The sequence below is a fragment of the Amborella trichopoda genome, chromosome 4 (genome assembly GCF_054954075.1).
Source record: "Amborella trichopoda isolate Santa Cruz 75 chromosome 4, AtrichopodaSantaCruz75HAP2 v2.0, whole genome shotgun sequence".
Taxonomy (NCBI): Eukaryota; Viridiplantae; Streptophyta; class Magnoliopsida; order Amborellales; family Amborellaceae; genus Amborella; species Amborella trichopoda.
This window is the reverse complement of record NC_142339.1, coordinates 16,366,863-16,385,728: the sequence shown is the minus strand read 5'-3', so window position 1 is coordinate 16,385,728 and position 18,866 is coordinate 16,366,863. Positions and strand designations below refer to the sequence as shown.

Sequence of the window (18,866 nt, the reverse complement as noted above, 5' to 3'; positions counted from 1 at the left end):
GGCATGTGGCGTGATTCCTTAAAAACAACATCATTTATTGATTTAGGGTCCTAAAAGCAATCATAACTGATAATGGGACGAATTTCAAAAATGATACCATCACTGGGGTATGCAAGAAATTTGGCATAACCCAGAAATTTTCCACCCCCTATTTCCCACAAGGGAATGGCCAAGCTAAGGCCACCAACAAAGCCCTTCTCAGGATCATTGATAGAATCATATAGAATGGGAAAGACTGGCATGAAAAGTTACAAGATGCCTTAAGGGCATACCGGACCAACACGCCCATATTCACTAGTTTATGGTATAGAGGCGGTAACGCCCGTTGAAATCGATATCCCTTCCCTTAAAATACTTGCTCATCGCACTTTGGATGATGATGGAATATATGAAGCATAGTTAACCTTCTTTCTCTCTCTTGATGAGAGAAGACTATGAGCTTGCAATACTATGCGAAGCTACCACAAGGGCATCGAGCAGACTTATCTCAAAAAGGTTATCTCAAAACAATTTCAAGTAGGCGACATTGTATTAGAAAAAATACTTCATTCATCCGCCAACCCACATCCATTGGGAAAGTTCAAACCTAATTGGGAAGGATCAGTCGTGGTAACCAAGGTACATCCCGATAACTCTTACAGGTTAAGAAATCAAGACGGGTTGGCAATACCTGACCCTATTAACATCTTATACCTTAAGAAATATTACCCGTAGGGGCACGAAAAAAAGGAAACATAAAAAATCCCAAAAAAAAAAAAAAAAAAAAAAAAAAAAAAAAAAAAAAAAAAAACATATAGACAAAAAAGAGAAGAACGACAGACATGGTAAAAACCCAAAAAAGGGCCGATGGGTAAAAATACCAAAATAAGTGGACATGTTGAAAACTCGAAAGGGCACCATCGGTAAAAATGAAAACAATAGACATAATAGAAATACTATGGGTAAAAAAATCGAAACAAAAATCCAAGAATAGTGAAAATCCAAAAAGGCCGCTATTACCATATGCCATGGATGAAAGCCCCAAAAGTGGCATTCAAGGCTCCGATCTATCGAGAAAGCCCCGCAGTCAATTCAAGGGTCACATACCTTCCAATACTCTCAAAATATTCTAGTGAAGTCCGAAGAATCCAAGAAAGGCATTCATTGGCCAAAATGATAAGTGAGAAACCAAAGAAGATTTATTGATGCTGGCAAATGCTTGAGGCAAAAAATACTTGAGATTTCCAAGTCCTTTTGGTCTAAGACGGAACCAGCCTAGCTCTAACCAGGCTTCCTAAAAATTAAATTCCATTTTCAAAAATTGATCACTTTTTAGAAAATGGGTCATTCAATTCGTAAGAATCCACTCTTGGGGTAAAATTTCATTTTCAAAACTTTTAAAACTAGGGTCTTGAACTAGTTTTTGAATTTAATTAAAACCCTAAAAACATAATTAATTTTATTTTACACCAAGGGGCCATAGGTGTCTAAACTATAAGGCCCACTCCTGTTTTAAAACGATTTCATGCAAAACGGCTTTCACGTACTTTAAATTATTTTCAAGAATCTTCTAAATAGGATCTATAGTCCAACTCTAAACTGCTAACCACCATTAGATGGAAATGGTGTTTCCCTGCCTATCACAAGCCTAACCAGTACAAAAGGATGTCTCTCTCTTGCTCGTGTTTCTAAGGCAATTAAAGAGTAACTCGTTTTTCATTTCATGTGTATCCAACAACAAAAAGAAAACGGAGAAAAGATTCACATATGTGAGGGTCTGCACATGGTTGGTGGCAATCAATCCATCTACATGCAAAACAGTACAAGCAGATACACAATCAATGGGCATACCATCATTTTAGCAAAAAGAGAGAAATCATTCACAACGATGGCAAAATCCAAAGGGTGTGGTTGTAACAAAAGTTGCCACACAAGTCCAAAAAAGTCAATCACAAAAGGCATACAAATCCAAAAGACAATCATTAGAATGCGGGGCTATGAGAATGTCGACTCCGGGAAGGACGGTGAGACGAAGCGGCCTCATGATCATCTGCTCCAAGTCGCGATGTATTCTCCACTTGGAGAGACCCTCTGTCTCCCACTCGTAAGGAACACCTAGATATGGCTAGACTTTGTGTACGCTCCAAAGGAGGAGGGAGAGGATGCCGGACCAGGGCACGCTCTATGATAAGAGACGGATCTGTCCCCCAACTGGCTAAAACCCCCTCTAAAACAGCCACAACACCGGCATTGCTCGCATACTCGCGTAAAGCGTGATCCTGACCAGGAAGAAAAACAAGGAAGAAGAAACCAAGCTAAGTGAGAAGGGGTTAGAAATCGATACAAATCAAATAAAAGCATGAAGAAGAAGATACAAGGGATGCACACCCTCTCATCTCGAAGGTATCGACACTTGGACTGGTAGTGAATCAGTCGAGAATGCTGGCACTCAGCTTCGCTAGGAGAAAGCCCCTGTGGAGCGTGTGGAATAGGTGGGACACCTGGAGAACCCACGCGTGGAAGAGGAGAGGTCATCTGACAAGAATTGCGAAGACTCTGACGAAGGGAGTCCCTCTCACGCTCTATCTGGGAACAGCTACGAACAACCTCCTCATATTCCCTCCGCAACTAAGTGTGCTGCTCCTGTAACTACCTCAACCTCGATCTGAAGTCATTACGCTCAACTCGCATCTCGTCAACTGCATGGGCTTTGGCTGATAGCCTCTAATGCCAAGGAGAACGATGGGTGACCTCATACATGGACCGTGTACAAGCGTAGAGATAAAGGTCCGCCTCCTCAAGGGTAATCTGGTCGGGAGGATCTATCAGCAATGCGTGCCGTTGACCCTATCGGGTAAGATAAGGAGACAAGTCTCACCTATAATCTCGCCCCATTCTAATACCAGGAACGACAAAGACATCTACATCAAGTAACTCCACCTGGGGGTGTCCAAAGTGCCGAAGAAGTCAATCTGGATGATACGCCTCCACAAAATACATACAAATCAGGGCAGCGGTCGTCAAGAAGACCTCCTGAGACCCCTCTACTATCTCCTGGGGCTAATCACTAGAAGCAGGCGCCCATGTAATCTGTAGAAAGAGAAATAAGGAAATAGGCAGGAAAAGAGTGCAATGTCAAAAGCATAGGAGGGAAGGAAGAAGGCTCTCATACCTCTGTCTCCTCCAAGACAAAAAAAATCAGAGTGTAATGATCCACCGTAAGAGCCTGAACACAAGCTTGCTTACCCCGTGCCCAGCGATGAATATGCGGAAACCATTCGACGGTATCCGAAACAAGAGGCCTGGTCACTGCTATGTGCTCCCATGCCCAGACCTACCAAGAACCTTAAATTAGGATGAAATCCAAAAGGGGAAAGAAAGAAAAAAAGAAAAGAAAAAGGGGGAAGTCTGAACAACAAAATATCTGAAGGAAGGCTGTAAAACTGACAACCTAGCTCATGCGCCCAGAGTAGCCTCTCGCAAGCCCCTGAGAAGGAATGTTAAGATGGCCGGACCTCATGCCACCTGATGTATATACTGAAGGTCCCTAACCGCCCAAACAAACTGAACCCGAGGATTACTTTTCAAAGGGTCAGGGAATAGAAGGGTACCAAAGAGATACACTAGAAAACCCCGGACTATTTGCATGTCCACCACAGTAAGCTCATTGTCACAACGGGGATCATAGTCAGGGCTGAAAACCCCCCTATACTCGGGAACACTCTCCTCAACCTCAACAAGAACCTCTCCCTCAGCCTCTACAGGAATATCCTGGTCAGCCCCAAGAGACTCAATCTCTTCGGCAACTCTCTCTGTATGAGCCGATCCTGCAAAAGTAACTGCATCTCCTGCTCCACCAACTCCAGAGGTCTCTTCAGCCAAACATCGGCTAAGGGAATAGAGCCCTCAATGAAATCATCCACCTAGTTGTGAGCTGAGGAATCAAAGAGGGGTCCCCCTTTCTCCCAACTCCACTAAGATTACAAGCCCTTCTCAGGCGCTTGCGACCTATACCAATGCTCTCTATATCATCACCGGGGGAATCTATCCGAGTCACTATGAGGGTCTCGTCATCCCTCACCCAATCGTCGGATTCAGTCGCAGAAGAAGAAGCAGAATACGAAGAAGAGGCCTCCCTCTCCTCATCTTAGGCTCTAGCATGGGCTCCTCAGTTTAGATAAGAGCATCAAATACACTGCTTACAAGGGTATTTTTAGCCTGTGTCGACTTGGGCTTGACAAGCAATTTCCTAGCCCATGCCCTCAGTAGACTCTGTGTGTGCTTATCTACCTCAGACCGTCGGAGCTTGATGCCCCAAATGGCCTCCAAAGCCTAGCTCGAAGCGAGGTGCTTTTCACCCCACCTTCACTCCTTGGGACGAACATCTCCCAACAATTCGTGCACCTCTCCCCAAACAGAACGACTATCAGACAAAGGATCACAAAGAAGAGGCGCCTCGTCACTCCTAACCCCGAGCATCAGAGCCACAACCTCTAGGTTAATGTCAGTTTCCCCACAAGGAAAGGAGAAAATCCCGGTCCCTGACTGAAAATGATGAACATAGCACTAATGAAGGCCATATCCAAAGGAAAGGTGTCAATCCGGCACACTTGGCCCAAGCCAATATCCATAACCTCCGTGTTCAGCTGAGGAGGAAGAATCCTAGCCCATCGTTGTTGTACCCCATATAAGTGGCTAGTGGAAGATAAAAGGGTAAGTTGGGACAAGGACCAATGTCAAGATAAATCCCCATCTCCAAATAATAGGATCGACAAATAAAAAGAAAAAGAAGAGAGAAAGAGAGAGGAAATAAGAAATCACCAAGACAAGCATATGAGTCCATCCCTAGTCTACGACAAGGGATAGGGGAGAAAGCATCGGAGACTCACTCCATTATGCCTCGAAATGGAATAATACCATTCCAAAGGTTATTGAAAACCCAAAACCAAAATCGGTTTTAGGGTCCAAAACAAAGTAAAAGGGCGAAGAGATAAATAAAAAAACAAAAAAAAAATGGAAACATGAAGCAAGGGCTTGACCCTGAAATGCCAAAAGAACCCAAAGACGCCCAAAATGGGCTGAGCAGCCCGTGAAAGGGGGCCAACATGTTGAAAGAAAGCACGGAACCATGGCGGAATTCGTAGTCCCGCCAGCGTCATTCCAATGAACGCTAATGGTCAACCGGACGGAATTCTCCCCGAGCCGCCCCAAACCACCCGAAGACGCCGGGAATGGGCCCAGATCACCCGACAATTGAAATCAGGGTGTTCGACGAGCCAAGGCATCGGGCGGCAACCGAACCCCTGCCCAACGCCATTTCCATTGGAAATGACATTTCGGCTCCTGGAAATCCCTAGCTGGAAAATACCGGCTAATAGGCGGCTGTAAAGCTCAATAAGGTGTGCGGAGATCTCAATACCGATTAGGGGAAGGGTCGGGTTTTCCATTTGCGACCATCTCCAGTCACTATTTGTTTAATCGGAAATCAAAATCCGGTGAGCTTGAGACAAACAAAAACCCTCAAAATCACCCATCAAATTTGTGTTTGGTACCAAAAGAATCACAATGATCTAAAAACCCTTGGCTTCGCAAGAAGATTCACGATTCGCAAAGATTGCATCACCATTGGTTAAATCGGAAACCAAAACTCAAAGGACCAAAAACCACAAAATCACCCATCAAATTTTGAGGTTTTTGTGCCAAAAGAATTACCCTCAGATTTGCAAGATATTTCAGAATACAAACAAGATAAATGAGTAAATCAGAAGATCATGCTAAATGAAGAGGGTTTTTCCGGCGTACCTTATTTGTAAACAACCTCCAATGTGCCAACCTGGGTTCTCCGACTCCTCTTCCAACATGATGGCCAAATGATGACTCTTAGACTTGGTGTAGAGCGGAGTTCACACGCCAGGCCAAGATTCCGGTGGGTTTGATAGTTCCGGTAGGTACGAGAAGGAAAATGAAGAAAAAGGGGGCCAACTCCACTAAGAGTGCAAAGAAGGATCCAAAGGCCGAAAATGGGAGGAGTGAGAACGAATGAACAAGTTGGGGTTTATCGAAACCCCCACCGAAATGCGCATGGCACAGTGAACCCCTAAGTATTTGCGGACCCCAGATAGCATGAGCGTCCGCATTCTAGGGGTACCCGCAGGAAAGATACGAACACAGACTCAAACGCCGTAACAGTCAGATCAAAAGAAACTATTTTATAAAAAGAAACCCGATACAAAATACAAACAAGAGAAAACAACTCGAATATGGCAGCCGTAACAGTCAGATCAAAAGAAACTATTTTATAAAAAGAAACCCGATACAAAATACAAACAAGAGAAAACAACTCGAATACGGCAGCACGAAGTCTCTAGGATCCGTTCTTCGAAAAGCCTTGATTCTCTTAGCCAATTTTTTGAATAGTACTTGCGAATTGTTTAAAAAGTGGATTGGTGATCTGGATCGGGCATCTCAAAAATCCATTTGGATCGACAAATCAGTTATTTCGATCGAAAATAGGTTGAATCGATCGAATTAAGCTTTAAAAAAATTCCAAAAAAAATATTAAAATTCGTTATAAATATTATCTCTTAGGATTCCAATAAGAAATGAGGGTACTACATTATTAACTTTCATTTTTTTCACCAATTTGTGAATATTGAGATTCTCTTTTCCTGTATAAACTTACGTTAACCATTAAATTTGCATCACATAAAAGAAAAATCATAGAATTACCATGGATAAAATATATAATTATACATGGACTATTATAAATAGTAGACTAAATCAATGAAAGAATGGCCATTAAAATCTCGTTTTGGCGAAAAACCCTAATCAGCTAAAAAAACCCAAAATTATTACATCCTAACTAACTATAATCCAAAATTATTACAACCTAACTAATTATAATATTATATACTGAAATTACAATTATTAGTTTACATTTTATAATTATTTTATTAGACAAATAATAACAAATTAAAAATATTTTATAATATTATCTAATTTAAAATGTATTATTGACAATTGTAAGAAAAATAGTACATTACATGATTTATAATGTAAAAATTAATAAATAAAATAAAATATTTGGTTATCAATGTAAAAATTAATAAAATACGTACATTACATGATTTTATTTTATATTTTTTTATGCCTTTCATATTATTTACAAAAATAATTATACCACTATATACAACAAAAATTAACTGCTATAATTAAATTTTTTATTTTTCAATTTTTTATGCCTTTTATATTATTTACAAAAATATTTATACCACTATATACAACAAAAACTACTATACAACAAAAATGTACCGCCCAAGGGGATTCGACCTAGGGAGGTCAAAGGAAATAGCAGAGGTCATAACCATCACGCCGCCTAGCCACATGTGATTATAAGTTGCTGATTAATAGAATATATTTACATTTCGCTTTCATTTAATGATATTTGGGAATTATCCCACATCGAAGGATAGGTATTCAACTTTGTTATATAAATACCTATATAATATGAAATAAGGCATGCGCGTCGAAACATTGGGGCAACCTCACACATGATATGTGGCACGTGATTTTGTCGCATGTGTCCGCATGTCCGTGTCGGAGTGGTGACGTCTGCACGTGTCTGTGTAGAATAATTGGAGTGGTGACATCAGAACCGCCAGTTGATCATGTCATCGAGCGGTTTACTGTTTAAAACCGTCTGGTTCTCTCTAGACACGAGCAATTCCTATTTTATGTGTGGAACCGGCTCGTTCTGTGACGATTCTCGAGTCGAACCGGGCGAGTCTAGCTCGATTCGCCATTTTTTTAAACCCTTGTGCTGATAGATCCTTAAACAATCAAATCTTCTAGACCCATGAGCTTCTCAACTACCAGATACCTACCTCCCTCAAAGAAGGTTCGATCCCCAGGGTACCCTGCTTCTTTCATGTCAAATCCCCAAGGAATGTCAAATCCCCAAGGAATCAGGTAGTCCCATCAGGCTAAAAATCAAGACAAGCCTATGATGATGGGAGATTCCCTTGAGTCAAGAGTCGTCAAATGACAAGAAATACCGTTTTATCAATTGAAGCCATTTGAAATATCGCCAAAGACATTTCTAATGATGCCCATCAAAATGACTTATCATTGCATGTCCAATCCCCAAACAAACAAAGGCTCCCATCAGGCCGAAACTAGGGCAAGCCTATAATGACGGAGGATTCTCTTGGAGCATGAGTCATCAAATGACAAAAATACCCTTCAACCATTTGAAGCCATTCGGAATGTCACTAGAGACATTTTCAATAATACCCTATGAAATTAATGGTCATTTTCATTCGAATCCCCAAGGGATTAGAGGTAGTCCCATCAAGCCAAAATCGGGGCAAGCCTATAATGAAAAAAGATTCCTTTGAAGCATATGTTGACAAACGACAAAAATACCTCTGATGACTTGAAGACATTCGGAGTGTCGCCAAACACATTTCCAATGTCACTCAAATCGATGACACACAATTCTACAACAACTCCCAAGGGATCCAAAAGAAAATCCTACCGGCCTAACATGGGGCAGGCTCGACCCAATGGATGATTCCCTCAGGGGGCATGTATCAGCAAATGATCAAAAGTTCCCCTTTATCATTTGGATACAATTACAATTCACTGGCGACCTTGGCAAAATCGCCATATCTTATTCTCTAAATTGACTCGGATCTTACCTAACACGGATACCAGATCCCTCATATAATCAATTAATTGGTCAAAACTAATGTCCCTTCCATACTTCCCAACAGATACTGGCAATATCCGCTAGGGGCAGTCCAATTCGATATTCGTTCATAGAGGCATGACATTAAACTACTTACCTCGTCCATAGAAGCATAACGTTAAACTGTTTAACTCATCCATAGAAGCACAACGTTAAACTATTTACCTCGTTTATAGATGCATGACGTAGAACTGCTTACCTCGTCCATCACCGCATGATGTAAAACTGCTTGGATGACTCCTCGGTTGCATGAGTTTAAAATGCGAACCCAATCTCTTTTCAATCTTTCAAAAATATCTCTCTTCTAAAAAAATCCAAATATCCAGTATCAGTGACCATCCTGATCTGAGAATTTATAAAAACCCTTCACATTGTGTATGGCATTTCAAAAACTTTACTCCTTTTGGTTCAAATCGTAACTTGGCGTTAACATTTATTCTAAAAATCTTTCTCCGTGATTTCAAAATTTTCTTGCTCTGAAAAATGATTTTCAAAAACAAAGTCGATGGAACAGCCTCAATAATGATGATTACATTACACTCATAATCACTTGATCCAAACATGAAATAACTATGGCAAGTAGGAGCTGCTTACCATGCCTATTTTCCCCATCAAAGCCAAAAAACAAAAAGAAATACTCCCAATTCCTAAGCCATCACTAGCCTTAGACAACCCTAGGAACACACTTAGGATATGAGTCCATCTATGATCAATTCAATCGAGATTTCTCCGCCCTTCTCAACTACAAACATTCCATACAAGATGATTTTGCCTCTAAATCTTCGAAAAAGTGGTACACCGGCCCTACAATCTACAAACAAAGCTATAACCTCCGGGTCCCAAGCGATGATTCCGGGAGCGACCAACCTGCGACACCCCAAACAATGGGCTAAGCTAACCACCGGGTCATAGGCGTGACCACCAGACATGGCAGGCTCCTCTCTCAAGCGATCATGACTTCGTAGATGAAGAGTTCAGTTTCTCTCTTCCACCCAACTCTTTTACTGCAGAGGTCTATTTCTTTGCCGCTTTGTGTCTCACCATCCGAGTGAAACACAAGTGACAAAGAGGGGCAACTGTCGGCACCCTGATCTCGACTGGAAAGGTTATAGATAGGTTGAAATGTCCCAGGCAGAATACTTGAGTATTTTAAACCATTCACCCCACCAGTACTCCTTATCCATAAACCTAGCCTCTACCAAACCCTTATTGCTCAAATGAGACCAAAAGCGTCAAGAGGCTGAAAAAGGCAAGACAAACCCCAAGTAGCCTGACTATGAAGCATTCAAGAGGAAAGGATGTGATGTTATCTCATTGGGCACCAAAGCCCCACCAAAAGTCTGACAGCAAGGTACCAGAAGCACCACAGCATGGGCGACCCAGAACACCAAAGGCCTGGCGCCAGTGCCATTTCCATTGGCGCCAAGTTCTGGATCGCCATTTTCAAGCTACAACAAGATCAAGATACCTGACAGCATAGCTAATGTTGTCAACACCATTTTCAATAACGTAAGGTCCCGAGACCTTCACTGAGCGGGACACAGCCTAGCCGATGTGATTGACATGACAGGCTGACATGTCAGTTTGTACCCGCCATTGTGGTAGGCCCGTACTAACATGTCAGCTGTCAATACGGAACGAGGTTGTCGATTTCCTATTGGTTGATGATCAGATAAAGGTACAACCAAGACTGCTAGACAACTGATACTCGGTGACAGTCGAAATATCACCTATACTAGTCAAAATAGCTTCAAACTGCGATTGATCAAATTAGAGCTACCAGAACACGATACGTGTCCTGAATAGTTCTTGAAGGTAGTGGAAATGCCGCCGATGCCATTGCCAATGGCGCCGAAATCTGACAGGTCGTACAGAACCCGCATTAATGAGCAATTAATATTTACTGACCATCATTATTACAGCATTCATGACATGGTGTCATTCCAAACAGCACCAGCGCTAGTCAAATGGTGTCAAAGCTCTGAAGACCCAAAAAACCACACAAAACTAGATACAGTTGGTCATGATTTCATTTTCGCCTATAAAAGCCACCTTCTATCTCGAGAAAAATGTTCGACTTCTCTTGATCATGTGCCTAGATTATGCCCAAAAATCTCTTGATCTTAAGCCTAAGCTTGAGCTTTAGAGAAGACCCCCTTTGAGAAAAACCCCTATCCTACCAAACTCTTCAATTCCAAGCTATAAATACAAACCCCTTCAAGCTACATTTCAAACCATAGGTGGTCCAGATAATCAGACATTCTAGGTCCCCTTTCTTCCTATTTCTACTTGCCTTATTAAGAACCGAGAAAGTTTGGGTTGATTGTGCAACTTTACTATCTGAATCGGCATCGCATCGGGCCTGAGGGCCTGGCCTACATGCCATTTTTCCCCTCTTTTTGCTCTTTATTTGATTTCCTCAAAATTTATTTTCGTATATCAGTTATATTTATGATTTCTTTCATCTTCTTCTTTATTTCTTAATGTAGTTCCCCTTTTCTCATTATGAACTTAAAATTTATTTCCTTTAGCTAGATTTGCTTGTTCTTTTTAATTTTATCTCCTTTTTTACCTTTTATGTTCCTTTATTTAATATAGTATTTACTGTACTAGGTTAGTTAGATTTAATCTCTTCTTCCTTCTTTTATCTCCGTTATTATATGATCATATTCCCCTTTTAGGTTTGCATTTATTTCTTTTGATTGGTTATATTTATTCCCTCTTCTTTATCCTTTTTATTCATGAGATCTTTTCCTTTTAAGAAGATGTGCTTTCATTCCTTTTGTTTGGGCATTTAATTTTTTTCTTTGTTTCTCCATTTAATGGTCTAGATCTTTCTCTCTCCACCTATCTCTTCTTCATTAAATAATGACTTTCTTTCTTTTAATTGCTAATCTTCTTCTTAGTTTATCATAGTTGTGCTTCTTCTTTGTTTTCCCCTTTTTGTTGGTGTAGATTCCCTCTCCTCATGCCAATCTTTCATCTTCTCTATTTATGGATAGTATTTTCGTGCCTTGCTTCATTTACTTCTTTGATTGAGTGTGTTTACTCTTATCTCCCATTTTATTAATCCATGTAATAGTGTAGATCTGACCCATCTCTCTTACATTCTAATCTAATGCTTGTTGACACTTCTTTTACTTTGCTTTTCCATTTTAGTAGATAGAGACATTTTGCTTTAATCTCTTTTCTTTCTTTTTACCTTGTGATTTGAATCCAACCTTCTTCACTCCTCTCACTCTCCATTCTCTTGTGTGTTTGTTTTATCTTTTTTCCTTCCTAACATTTTGTTTAGTAGGTTAGCCATCTGTACTCCCTTTTAGCTACATCTCTCTTTCTCACCTATTTATTATCTGCTGTTAATTATTCGTGTTTATCTACTTCTCCCATTTTTAATGCACCACTCCCTATTTCTCTCATTTTTAATGCACCACTCCCTATTTCTCTCATTTTTAATGCACTACTCCCTATTCCTAATGTCATATTCTCTTATTTCTTTCTTATATTTGGTTTTATTACTCTCATTATATGTCATTTATTAATATTAGTTTTTTTTTCCCTCCTTCTCTTCTATTTTTTCCCCTCGCGCTGTATTATTATCTTTATTTGCATGTTATATTCATATCCCTCTGTCCCATTGATGAGGATCTCATCATTTTCCTTCTTCGTAACCATGTACAAATTTCCATCCTCTTATCTCTCTCTTTCATTATATGTCATACATGTTTAGATTAGTTTTATATTTTTGTCTCCATGCTTTTTGACTTCTTATTTTCTTGCATCTAATAGTAACATTCTTTACTCCCGTCTATTTGCATCTCCTTAGCTTAGTCGTTTATTTGTGGTTCTCTTCCTTTATTCTCTTTCTAAATCTATTTTTCTACAATCTTCCTCTTCGCTCAAAACCCCTTTTAAAATCTTCTCGATTGAGTTCCAAGGTTAAAACAGTATGGAAGCTTTATCAATAATCCAAGAGGTATAAAGTCTTAAGACCCGATTCTCCCTCGGAACGTAATTTGACAGGACCCATACTCTATCAACTTATCGATTTGTTTGCACCTTAAATCAAGGTGGGGCGCCCTAACCATGATTTTGAATATATACACCATGATAATCTAGAAAATGATTTGGGGGAGGGTAGACTAACTGTAATGGGTATGTCACAAGACACCTTACCCTATTGACATAGAAAATCTAAACGCTCCCCATAACAGCACGCACATGTGCAAGATAGACATGCTCCTGCACCACAAGATGTGTTGTGCACATTACATGCCCAAGCACCACAGAATGAACACTCCCCAAGTGTTGGCCGGACAAATAAAATATAATTAATGTGGGTAAAATTTATGTAGGACCTATGGTTTAAGAAAATAAAATAAAGCCCCGCCTCAAATCCTCGTATGGAAGGCACGTTCGGCATCGAAAATCATCATGTTGCCTCAAAAAATAATTTTCAACACTGACAATAAAGTTTGAAACTTAAAAATGGTGATCTTTAAACACTTATTTTTAGTGCAAAATATATTGCAATACACACTTTTGTTAGAATTTAAAATCTTGATTGTTTTCACAACCATAATGTTCAAACTGAGATGATCGATTTAAATGTTTTTCAGTGCTTGGATTGTAATTTTCAATGAGTTATGAGGTGAGGCTTTACTTATTTTGATAGGGTTGTAGCCCTATCAAACCATTTTCTAATGTTGGAATCCTTCAAAATTGATATTCGAGAGTCTAACATTTTATAAAATAAAGGACTTAACGCAATTAGATAATGATCCTTCCCCGCATGATTACACACATTTTCTTTGCATTCGACTAAATGCACTATTGCAGAATCTTCAAAGATTAATAATTAACAAGTGAAAAAAGACTAATTAAAATGTGATAAAAGGCTTAGCAATCAAGCAGGCTCTTCTCTTTTCCATGAAGTCTATGTCATTCCCCATAGTTAGGGCTAGCAAGGGGCCGGGTTTCCTGGCCCTACCCTAATCCCCATATAGTTGGCATAGGCATGGATTGGGCCAAAGTGGCTCTTGCCATATCAGGGCCCTGTGGGGCCGGGGACGGCCCAAGCCAAGTTCAAAAAATAAATAAATAAAATGAGAGCCAAGTCGAACCGGGCCCTCCCTCACCTAGGCCCAACCTAGCCCTATCTTCAAGCGATGGTTGTCCGGCCCTGATATAGTCCTTGGGCCACATTTTATAGCCTAGGCCCTAGTTTTTTAGGGCCAGGTTATTCAAGCCCAGCCCTGCCACCCAACCCATTTCCGCCCCTACCCATTGTACCTCCAATTAGGTTTTGGGCAAAACAATTTATCAAAGGGTTTGGTTTGTATAAGCTGAGGACCTAAACAATCAAAAAAAGGCGCACCTTGAAATAATGTCAAAAGATGTCATTTTAGTACCAAAAATATTTATGATGACCTAAAAATTTATTTGTTTTCTAATTATAAAGCTTAAAGCTTCAAAAATAGTGTAGATCAAGTAGATCTACAAGCGCTTAAAAACCTCAAAAATTGACAGTCTAGATAATGCATAGCAAGATGTATTATTTCCAAGACTTAAAGTCCTTTTATCTTTACTTCCATGTATCTCAAGGTCGAGATGATCTGATTTGAGGGTTTTCCAGCATCAAAACAACTTATTCTAATAAAATTTTGGGCCTTCGTTTGATTATTTATGGCATCCACCTTGTATAAACATTGTCCCTTATCAAAAACTGAGTTGGTATGTATCTAAGGATAAAATTTGTATTTGGTTGCAACCTTAAACTGTAGAATTAAGGTGCACCACAAAAATCCATCAAAAAAGGTTATTTTGATTTTGAAGAACCCCCAAATTAATCATCTTGATATCAAGATTATGGATATGGGGGCAAAAAAATTATTTTGAGTCTCAAAAATAGTTAATCTTGGAATACATTAAATGGATCGTCCATTTTCAAGTTTTTCATAACGTTATAAATATATTGGATTCGAACCATTTTTGAAGTTACAAATTTTATAATTAGATATGGAACTAGATTCTTAAGCCATTTTAAGAATTTTCTACACCACAACTATATCTTATGATAAAATTTGAAGGTACACCTTACTTTGACTGTTTAAGGTTGCAACTTTATATACAGCACATCCTTATATTGCATACTAAGAGAGAAGATGATCTTTATTTCCAAAAACATTTATACTCTTGAGGGAGCATATTTTTCATTTACTCCCTTGTATAAAACCCAAGGAGTAGCGTTAGGACCCCAAATTATGGGATATAACCTCTTCAAACTATAAGCTAAACTAGATATTTTAAAACAAAAAAAAAATCCAAGTCTTATTCTCTATGGCCTTAGAGAATGTGACTTAGAAATTAGCTCAATCATAGCGTTTCTCAATCTTTGACAGCGATGGTTTTCATGGAGACTTCTAATCTAAGACATGGCCTAAGAAGGAAGTCATGGGATTTAATTTGATTTTTAAATAATCTAAGAACATGGTTTCAATGAGTCCACGGACTCACAAATAGAAATGTGTACCCCCTTAATAATTTATTTTTGAAATAAATTTTGACCCTATTTTTAGGAATGTACAATCCCTAACATGGAGATCATTAATGTGTTAAAAAAATTGCGGGAAAATTTTGACCCTATTTTTAGGAATGTACAATCCCTAACAAGGAAAATTTTGACCCTCGTTTTTTGTACCCATTTCTCATGAGACTCAAACATTCAAAATATTTATGGTGGCATAAGTTCTCAACCTTTTCTATCTTCCAATCCCATGGATCCTTTTGACCATATACTATTGACCCAAAATAATTTATTTTTGAAATAAATTTTGACCCTATTTTTAGGAATGTACAATCCCTAACATGGAGATCATTAATGTGTTAAAAAAATTAAGGGAAAATTTTGACCCTCGTTTTCTGTAACCATTTCTCATGAGACTCAAACATTCAAAATATTTATGGTGGCATAAGTTCTCAACCTTTTCTATCTTCCAACCCATGGATCCTTTTGACCATATACTATTGATCCAATCAAATGATGAAATGATATCATTTTAACAAAACCTAATCTCATTAACGACTCTCCGTCTCTCACTCTCAAAACTCCATCTCCCTTACTCTCAAAAGACACATCTCTTTCTCTCGTCTCTCTCCCTCTCTCTCTCTCTCAAATAGCCAAAGCTCCCAGTTGGAGAACCCACTCTCTACATTGTGTCTCTCTCTTCTCTCTCTCAATATACCACAACTTCTCTCTCTAGCCCCTGTTGCAGTCCCAACATGCCACAACTTCTCTCTCACAAAAATCCATAGATCTCAAGTGTTGTTGCCCTATTGAAAACAAAGATCATTTGGAGGTCATAAAATCGAGCAAATTTGTGGTTGGACAAAAGGGAAAAAGATCAAAAAATCGAGCAAATGATTTATTGAAATTGACTTTTATTTTGTTCTTGAGGTTTTGAGTTTTTTTTTTTTTTTGGAGCTTAATAATCATGCAAATATTAAATTAATTTATGGTGAATTTTTATTTTCGATTCTAACCTTGCATTATTTAGTGAAGTTTATCTTTTTTAGCATTTATTTATTTTTGAAAAAATATCTTCATAAACCCTAATTTGGTCTATGATTTCCCCGTACGCCCACTCTTTTAAAATGTATCTAGCGGCCTCAAATTTTCAAAAGACTTTCTTCTAACCCGCTGAACGGCTAAACTCATCTAACCACCTTTTATTATATATTTTCGTCCGAAATAAATTCTAAAATGGCACGAGCCATCTTTCTCTCTCACTATCCTCTTTCCCTCACCACCCCTCATTCTCTCTCTTTTCTAATTCGTCAATTCTCAACCCGATGCTGGGGTCCTTCGAAGTCATCAACACAATTTGTCTACTCCCAAGAAGCAAACCAATTCTCATACTCAGGCGCGGCAACTCCTGGTTGAGAAATACGTTTTGTTCTGCTGCAATGCATCCACCCTTGCTCCCACTTTAGTGGCCTTCTTCCTTATTGAGTCTGCAGATATCTCAGAGAGGCAGTCCTCCTCTGTTTCAAATTTGGGGAAGTTGCACTGAGCCAAAGGACCAGTGAATTTCAATAGAGCAAGAAAGCTCCCATGGTTTCCAAGGCACAAGCAATGGGTGTATTCAAGATGGAAGCTCTCTCAACTTCCTAAAGAAATGAAATTACCCATATGACGAAGGGACTTCTTTCTCTTCTTCTCCTTCATTTTTTTTCTTTTTACCTTTTTAACATTAACGTGAAAGATGTACATGTATTACGCTGTACAAATTCGTCAATAGTAGTTCTACAAGTCTGAACTTGTGAGAGCAGCTATCCTCTTCTCTTGATCATGATCCTTCTCCCTCACCCAAAAACTTGGTACATGCAAATTATGTCAAGTATGTATATGTACTTCCTTCTTGAATATCTCTAGATGGAGGTTAGTTTGTTAATACACCAAGTATTTTAACAGATGATTAGAATGATTTGGGCCTTGTATAGTCACATTCATGCTAACTTATGAGATTGTGTACTTTACTATTTTATAGAATGAGAACTTTTTTAGTGAAGTGCGTTGTTTCTGTTCTAATATAGATGCAACAATTGGAATGGTACAGTGAAGTATGTTATTGTTACATGTGACACATATTGCTGTGTTAGCTAGATACGAGTAAATAATTTTTATTTCTTTTCCCTTATTAATTTCACTGCACACTTGGTGGCTATTGAACCTTATTTAATATTTTTCCAGCATTTAGTTAGTTGAATTTAGTTTTGACTTTTGTGTAACACTCACATGTGGTGCTTATGTAGTTAGTCATGTTGTTCACCTTATTTCCTGGCTTGAAGTGGCTGTAGATTGAAACAAACACTTGAGTTATGCTTAATTGGAATCTGAATAAATTATTTGAGATACATTTGAAGAAAATGTTTATTTCCTGTGTTCTTATGCTCTCTGCTTCCTTTTTTCATGCATGTTCAGAAATTCAATAATCCTTGAAATTCATGGAAGTTCTTTTCTTATGGATCAATGATATGACTTTGTGAACAGGAACCTCCAGTGTTAGGAAAGTGCACCATATTTGCTACCAACAAAGCAGGGTAATCAACTAATCAGTAACCTTTGTTTTCTTGTTGGTCTTGTGTTGATCATTGAACTTGTTCCATTCAAGATCAGTTGAATGGTTTGATACTTCTTTCTTTATTGTTTGGTCTAGATAAATTTTACAATTTGATTTTTTTGTAGTTGTGTTTGAACAAGGAAAACAATTGATTTCAATTGATTATCAAGCAATTAGGTAGTATACATTAAGTGTAACCGAAAGTGCAAATTGCCATAATCAAATTGCAATTTTTAGAAGTCATTGGTTGACTTGCTATACTTTTTGTGGACTCTGCTATTTTTCTAAGTGCATCCTAATGAAAATTGGATGTTTCCGCATTGCCACTTACCATGTAACTCAAGTACATCAAGTTCCCAGCCAATCCTAGAAGAATGTACTAATAGTGCCCAAAGTTTACTTTTTTTTTCAATGACAATATGTAGAAGGGTTGAACTACAATGTGAACTTGAGGCATCATAACATGCAACAAAAGAATCAATCAGCAACATCACAATAATATCCCATGGTCAAGCCCGAACTGATGATCATTCGAGAACAAATTCTTGACACCCTATGGCGTATACAACAATTTTTATTTTTTTGTGTGTAACAAATGCATTTTTGTTTGTACTACTACTTCTAAAAAGTAATTGAGGGGAATGGAGTTGTGGTTATGTAACTCATGAAAGGATATGAACCTTGTTAGTTTCCTTCTTTTGTTGTCGAATGACACATAATGCATTTGATATTTTTGCAGTTGTCCAGGTATCTCTCTCTCTCATTTTGGATACTTAAAGTAGTACTAGCTTTCTTTGATGAATGTATCCTTTGGTTTGAATACAATGAACTGTTATACAGCCATTTGTTTGAGAAGGAAACATTACCGCAGTCTTTATATGGCTTTTCTCTTTTATTTTCAAGTTTTTTGTTGGTGAGAGACACTAATGCGAATGATTTAATTGAAAATGGAGTACAGTGATGGTCTTAATGGCTGGTGTTGCATCATGCCATCATGTTTTATTTCCTGGTTTTAT

At 38.7% G+C, this 18,866-nt stretch overlaps 2 long non-coding RNA genes across 3 annotated transcripts; one reads left to right on the top strand and one right to left on the bottom strand.

Moving 5' to 3' along the window:
* Positions 1-1,766: 1,766 nt before the first annotated feature.
* LOC18423297 (uncharacterized) lies at positions 1,767-6,024 on the bottom strand. 2 transcript variants are annotated; one of them, XR_016054244.1, is made up of 6 exons: positions 5,782-6,024; positions 3,431-4,674; positions 3,152-3,313; positions 2,858-3,069; positions 2,368-2,787; positions 1,767-2,258 (listed from the first exon to the last, which is right to left on the bottom strand). It is a non-coding gene; the product is annotated as an uncharacterized LOC18423297 (long non-coding RNA). The 2 variants fall into 2 exon arrangements; XR_016054243.1 differs by lacking the exon at positions 3,431-4,674.
* Positions 6,025-16,168: 10,144 nt separating this feature from the next.
* Positions 16,169-18,693, top strand: LOC148782324 (uncharacterized). Its single transcript, XR_016053280.1, has 2 exons — positions 16,169-17,830; positions 18,276-18,693. It is a non-coding gene; the product is annotated as an uncharacterized LOC148782324 (long non-coding RNA).
* The last annotated feature ends 173 nt before the right edge of the window (positions 18,694-18,866 follow it).